General features: G+C 39.1%; 2 pseudogenes; both read left to right on the plus strand.

Moving 5' to 3' along the window:
• The first annotated feature begins 5676 nt into the window (after window positions 1-5676).
• On the plus strand, window positions 5677-5795 carry LOC111729659 (annotated as a pseudogene).
• A 1932-nt stretch (window positions 5796-7727) lies between these two features.
• LOC111729666 lies at window positions 7728-7846 on the plus strand (annotated as a pseudogene).
• The last annotated feature ends 13 nt before the right edge of the window (window positions 7847-7859 follow it).

A 7859-nucleotide genomic window follows, 5' to 3' on the forward strand; every position in this document is an offset into this window, starting at 1 on the left:
TACTTAACCGTGAGGAATTAGCCCTTCATTTGTCATCTTCAGAGCCCCGGGGATATCTGGGAAACTCTTAGGAGGGGCCGTGAAGTCAAACCTATTTTCATGAAAATTAGACGACACTATTTGCCCTTTTCACTGTGTAGACATTTTACACTGATGGTACAAAAGCAATGGTGGGTCAGACTGCCAGAGCCTTAGCGAGAATCAAGGCAGTGGCAAAAGTGACACTAGTCAGTACTATATTCTTCACAGCCATGACCGTGGACAAACAGTCACTTAAGGATGTCCTTGATGAAACAGTAAAATAATATTAAATTAAGTACATCTCAAACCTTGAGTGGAAACATCTTTTTAACACTGAAAAAATGGGAAATATACATAAACCATTTCTGTTGCATTCTGAAGACCGACGGTTGTCCAGAGGAAAAGGAATTGTGCAATTATTTGAGTTGTGAGCTGATAAGTTGCTTCTCACTAAATATTTTTGTTTTGGAAAATATTATTTTTAATAAAATGTTATTTTGTTAACATGTAATTGGTTTATGTTTTTAATGAACTAATAAATAAATTTTTAATGTTTTTCATTTTGATTTCTATTATCATAAATATTGACAAATATAACAGTAAATAGAAGCTTTTGTCATTCTCAATAATTTTTTTATCCTCAATTATTTTTAAGGGCATGAAGTTGTCTTAAAACCAAAAAATTTGAGAAACACTATACTAAGAAGAGAGGAAGGGTGCCTTGCACAGGCATGTGTATAAGTATTTATACATATGTTTACATATATATTTGGGGTTTTTAATTGAAGTGAAATTTATATAACATAAAATTAATCATTCTAAAGTGAACAATTCAGGGGCATTTAGTACATTCATAATGTTGAGGATTCTATCTAGTCCCCAACATCTTCATCACCCTAAAAGGAAACCCCATATACATTAAGCAGTCGCTTCCTACTGCCCACCCATGTTCCCTAGCCCCTGGCAACCAGCATCCTACAATCTGTCACTACTGATTTACCTGTTCTGGGTATGGAATCAAACAATACGTGACCTTTTGTCACTGGCTTCTTTCACTTAACATAATGTTATCTACTATTCAACAGCATTATTATTTTGAAATATTAAAATATCTTGGGAGATCATAAAATGCTAGCGCCCCTGGCTGGTAGCAGTTGAACAAACCCCAGCTCCTCATTTTGCAACTGAAGAAACAGAAGCTTGGAAAGGATCAGAGATTCACCAAAGTCATGCAGGTTCCACATGGAAGGGAAAGCACTAAAATTCAGGTCTTGTTATCCTCTATAGCCATTTCTTTTTCCATGACAAAATTCTTCCTCTGGAACATGCACTAGTCACAGGGACAAGTTAGAACCAAGTCACCAGTAGGAGAAGACAAATTTAAGGCAACAATTATTGAAGAAGTTTGTCACCAATTTAGGTCTTCATGGCGGCTGCTCTGTTTGTAACACACCTTTTGGCTTAGTGGTTATTTATCCCATGTAGAGTAAAGGATAGATAAATAAGTAAGTAAGTAAGTAAGTAAGTAAGTAAGTAAGTAAGTAAATAAATAAATAAACAAACAAACAAATAAATAACTTTTTAAAGATAGATATGCCCAAAGCATATGTAAAGATCATTCACATGTTACTTGAATAAAGAGTTTCCATATGTAGATATGATGATGTGTTGGAAGGAACATCAAACTGTGCCATCATTCTTTTTAATTTGTGGCTTTCTCTACAAGATGACATCGCACCCTCCAGCCTGGTATAGTAAAGGCCAGAACAGTAGAAGAGAGCTTCATTCAGTAAATGGGACTTTAAAATTCAGTAAAGCAGGACTTTAAAGTGCAAGGTAAATTTAAGAGTTATGAGAAACTTTGCCCAGAGAAAATTAGGGCTAAAGATCTCCCACCCCACTAATTCTGGTTCCTGGGATCTCCCAGGACAGCTGAAAGGAAAGAAGAGAAGAGGAAAAGGAAATAACCATTAATGTTTATTGATCATCTACTTATTCCATGACAGGTAGCAGACTAGGATTTAGAAGAGATGAACAGAATTAATCTTCACAGCAGCAACTCCAGGAAAAGTGCTGACTGTACCAAGAGGCAGCAAAAGCACGCATGGTGGATATGAATGTAGCCTTGGGAGCTAGATTGGTTGAGTTCAAAACCTGGCTCCACTCATTTCTGCCTATGTTAGTGCAGGCAAGTTATTCATCTCTGTACCTGAAAAATGAGTAAATCATAACCACCAAATAGGGTTGCTATGCAAATAAAATCATTTAGCAAATGTTTAAAGAATATATGCAATGCTTTCATACATGACCATGGCTGGATAAATATTAAGAAATATAACATTTATGAGTAAACCAAGGCCTAAAGTGGTTAAGAAACATCCACATAGTTGAGAAGTCACTGAACTTGACGTTCTGATTCTATGACCCTTGTTCATTTCCTTTTACTTTGGGGCTGCTCAGGCTGAGTTGATGGGACAAAAGCAACTGTCCAGCCCGGAAGCCTCATTATGTTCCCCAGTAAACTCTTGACACAGCACTAACCTGCATATCTCTACCCATTTCCCCCAGAACCAGTCCCCTAGGCTAAGCTATTGACTTCTGAACAGAAGTCCTGTTCCTCTTCTCTTTGCCCTTGTCTGGAATTTCTCAGCAAACCATGCAGCTGTCCCCACCCACAAAAGCCCCAGGTGCACTATAGTCACCAAATGAATCAAGAACTTTATGTAACAACTTTTAAAGGACTTTAACTCCACACAATGACTGGAGAGCATGAACACTCATCCTAAATATTAATTTCTCTATGAGAAATTATTGTTAGTCTTATCAAAAGTCCAAGAATTTAAGCTCCTACTTTCTGGGTTAATTTTAATTTCATGCGTTTATAAGCAAATCTTAAACTTGGAAATACTAGTCTCATTATCAATCAGCTCTAAATTTGATGGTTTTGGAATCCTCAATATGCTTTTCAGGGTTCAAATACTCAAGTGGTAGAAATTATTATCATCATCATCTTCTTCATCATCATCATCATGAAAGCAAACACTCAAATATTTTTATTATATATCAAACACAGTTCTAAGAGTTTTATATCTACAATCTAATTTAGTCCTCAAGACTCCCTACAAAGGGGGATTTATTGGTTTTCTCAATTTATACATGAAGAAACTGAGATGCAGAGAACTTAAAGGATTTTCTCAGGCAGTCTTGTTCCATAAACGCTTCTCTGGTGATCTAAAGGCGTTAACCCAGCTTCCCACATCCCTAACTCGGGACCCAGATACAGCCTCAAGTTATCCCAAACGTGCCATGGAAACACCGCCAATCCAAGCTTCATCTAAAGACATGAAAGATGATAAATAGCTAGTGGAGATTTTTATTGATTAATAATGTCAAAAACTGCCAAAAAATCTCAGGTTTCTTAACCAAAGTTTTTATTTGGTGAATATCTACCCATTGATATGACCATTAGTAGAATATAAGTGTGGTTCTGTCCTGTGTCTGCCTGACAGAATAAGTTCTAGCTTTAGACTACACAATACACTGCAATACTTTTTCCAATTCTTAACTTTCCTTCCTATGGAAGGAGAACAATAGGTCCTTGTGCAATGCCATGTAACTTGCAGTTCGCACTTGTGGGAGGAGAGTACTTCTCGCTCTACTAATAATGGGCTTGGCCACACGACTTGTTTTGGCTGATGAAATGCAACTGGAAGTGGCTTATTCCAGTTCTGAGCAGAAGCTCTAAAAACAAACGGTGGACTTTACCTACTCCCTTACTTTTCTTTTGCCTGAGAGCAGCCTATTCCATAGAGTTATTGCTTCTTTAGCCTGCATCCAGAATGAAGAAGGCACTTGAAGCCACAGAGACTTGCAACATGAGTAAGAAATATGCCTTTGCTGTTGAAAGCCACTGACATTGGGAATTTTTGCTAACAGAATATAATCTAGTTAAAGCTGATTGATACGAAGCAGTATCTAAAATGATTCCTAAAAACCCAAAGATGTCTGCTGATCATCCCTAAACTGCATGAGGTTCCAAAGCCACTCTGGGCTCCCCGCCATGTTAAGAAAAACAGAATTCTGTGTTAATGGTAAAGGAATTGGAAAGAGCTATGGGGTTGAAGGAAATAGAGTGTGAACAAAGAACACTTAGGAGAGAAGGAGAGTGACTAAGCAAAAGCCATCAACAAAGAAAAGGCATAAATAATAAAGGAACATCATCCATAACAAAGCATCACATATAAACATGCACCACTAACAGCAAAGAGAGGAGACAAGGCCACCTAAAGCAAATAAGCATTCAGATGCTAAAGGACTGTCAGAAAGGCCGTATCAAATAAAGACAAGAAAAACTAAAAATAATTTTGGTAAAGAAAGAGACCAAAATTAGAGAAGGAAACTGTGAATGGTTTTGTTTTTAAGACAAAAAAACGCTTTGATTCAAACATTTTGTTTCCTGAAGCAAGTCCTCGAGACCATAGATGTGCTTTCCTACTGGACTAATGCAAAGGACCTGGTTAAGAGCCCTGCATTTCTTAAGACACTGCCACTTCCTTCAGCTCTTTCTTCCCACTCCCTCCTTAAAGCTCATTAACATATTTGTGGGCCTGTGTTTTGTATGGGCAAAGCATAAGAGATGTTAAATAATTTTAACAGCAACACATATTAGAAACATGTACTGTGTGCAGGCTCTGCCTTATGAGTAATTTGTGGTGTGACAGCAAAGTGATTCTTCTTTCCTCCTAAACAATTCTCCTCTCACCTGAAATATAACCACTAAAGATTTCTTTCTTTGCATCAGATTTTTAACACCCTAGGAGAGAGCAGCATGGTCTCAACGGGCATCTCCACGCAGTGTGTTGAATTACGAGGCTGCTAGCAGGAAAGTGTGGTGAGGCAACACCTCCTCCAGGAGAAACAGCCCATTTCAGTTGGGGGCAGCCTCCTTTAAATAGGCCATGCATGGTGGCCTCTGCCTCCCAGCAACTCAATGTTGTGGACCTCCACGACTCAAATTGTGATCTGGGGTTAGCAGCATCAACATTACCTGAGAGCTTGTTAGAAGTGCAGTATCCCAAGTCCTATCTCGAACCGCACTGCATCAGAATCTGCATTTTAATAGGGCCTCTGGATGACTTCTATGCACATGAAAGTTTAAGGAGCATCACTATAAAGGTCTCTCCTTCTGAAGTTAAGTGTATTACGTCCACGAGGTGTGTTGAAATGGAAAAACATACTTTAAGACTCTCAGGTATAGCACACTAGAAATTTAGCTCTAACATCCATTAGCTATGTGCCCTTGAGCAAGTCACTTGACCTCTCTGAGCCTCATTTTCCCCCTCTATATACAGAACATAAAAATGCCTATATCCGAGGATTGCTATGAAGGCCAAATGAAATAACATGTATAAACTGTAGAGTTTATACATGTTACTAATAGGTGGTAACTCCATTGGTTGCTGGGCAAGAGCAGATTTTGATGACAGGTAAGTGCCAGAGGTAAGAAGCAGAATAGAGATGTTCCAAGGAAGCAGCAGCAGAGAAAAGGCCCAGCATAGGACATTGCTAGGGTCATGGCAAGACATAGGCTTAACGGCAATGTTCTCATCTGGCCCTCCGTGTTCTCTGTTCCACACCTTTTAAAGAGCAGAAGCAGTCTACGACCATGCTACCCTGAACAAGCCCGATCCCATGCGATCTCAGAAGCTAGTTAGGGTCAGGCCTGGTTAGTACTTGGATGGGAGACCACCTAGGAAGACCAGTTGCTATAGGCATAAAAATAAAAAAATAAGGGATTGTAAGCTGACAAAGTCTTTGCAATCTGTGAGATCAACCAATCAGATTGCCTCGTCTGAAAAAAATAAAATAAAATAAAAAAATAAAGAGCAGAAGCATATTCAGAAAGGGGTTGGATAGCTAGGAGTTGTGGTACAAAAGGATTTCCTTCTAGAACCTCCTGCCCCTCCACATGCTAATTATTTTGCAGATATGCATGATTTAACAACTACTCAGCTAAGTCTCTCAGAGTCAGTGATTTCCTCTCCCACCCCAACACTTACCAGAAAATATCATCCCAAGTGTATTTCCCTCGGCCTATATTAAAGCTTCCCAGTTGTAAAGGAAGTACAGAATTGTATACAAACCATCCTGTAGACAATAGAATTCTCTTTAAAAATATCATATTAGGCTTTCAGGACAACTGGTGTCTATAAACCTGAAATTTTCATTAATATAGAATTTTAAGACCAGACTAACCTTGAGCTCCAGCTCCCTAAATGTCTTCTCAATTATGTGGATATTTGACTTTCTTCACCAGTGTCATCAATCAAACTCTTACAGTACTTTGGAAAATAAAGGCAACCCGGAACCTCAATCCATAGGCCAATCTGTCTGATGCACCTTCATCTTTGTGCATATTGAATTTAGCAATCATGTGGCCTCTGTAAGGCTGTGGCTATAACAAATGTTGGTCCAAAGATATGAAATGTTGGTCCAAAGATATGTTTCTCAGTGCAAGTCTCTTTGAAAGAGAAAAATTCAGCTTATACTACATTAAATTGCACTAAACTAAAATTACTCCCCATTGTATCAATATAGGTATGCATATAGGTTTTCTGGCCAGTTAATGAATATGACCCAAATGGAGAAATAGTGGGGATGGAGTAGGTAGAGACAGAAAGGGGCGAGGGAGTTCGGGGAGAGAGAGAGAGAGAGAGAGAAGAATATTTCACAGAATTATACCTCCTCCATAGCAAGGAAAGAGCTAGTGTTACAGGCAATTAAACTTCCTTCCCCTCATTACATAGAGCTCTCAGCTGAAGTCAACATAAGCGACATCCAGTCACCTGTTGTCCCCATTATGAGTATGTGGGATGAAGCCCACAGGCCCTACAGAGACCTGCCTCTTAGGAGCCTCCTTCCAGTCACAGGAGACACTTGGTCTCCAGTGCCTGTGGAGCTGAGCATGTTTCCACCAATGACACATTCATTAATCTTGTACTTACAAACTGTTCATCAGAGTCTATCACACGAAACTCTAAAGCTCCATGGGCTTGCTCTCCTGTGTGTTTCCTGCAGCATGGCTTCAGCATGAATACATTTCATCATTGAATATTCTCCTCTTGGAAATGTGTTCTGTATTTTCAGTCAGCCATATTCTTTTATGGAGATGAATCCAAACCACCAAACTCTCAATGAAACCTTCGAACTATCTTTTGAGAGTGTGAACCAATTTTTGTTGTTACAGATACTGTTGGAAGCAAAGGCTTGGGAATCAGAAAACACAGATTCTATGGCCAGTAAATTCTGCCATTTACAGGCTGTGTGTCCTTGGGGAAGGCTGAGTTTCACTTCTCTGGTCTTGTTCTTTCATCTGTAACATAGATATAACAATGTGTTCTGTCGAAGGTTGATCAAATGAGATCACATGGGTGGGAGCAGCATGAAGTACAATAGTATGGCTTGAATTACCATGCCAAATATAACAGCAACTGCCTGATTTTTCCATAAGGCTCAATCCTTTTGAAATAATTGAGAGAGGAAGTGAAAAGAAAAAGGGGAAGTGGCTTCTGTAGTCAGATGCTACCTCCTGGTCTCAAATAACAGCTGTAACTGGCGTGGCACAGACTGTATTATGATCGTTTTAATTTAGCAGCAAGGCAGCTTCAGATTACTTGCTCAAATCTATATTTTAAAAGTTAGCATTGGTCTACAGCCATGCTACCCTGAACAAGCCCGATCCGGTCTGATCTTGGAAGCTAAGCAGGGTCGGGCCTGGTTAGTACTTGGCTGGGAGACCACCTAGGAAGACCAGGTGCAGTAGGCATAAAAAATAAATT

This window comes from Pteropus vampyrus, unplaced genomic scaffold (assembly GCF_000151845.1).
Source record: "Pteropus vampyrus isolate Shadow unplaced genomic scaffold, Pvam_2.0 Scaffold273, whole genome shotgun sequence".
NCBI lineage: Eukaryota > Metazoa > Chordata > Mammalia > Chiroptera > Pteropodidae > Pteropus > Pteropus vampyrus.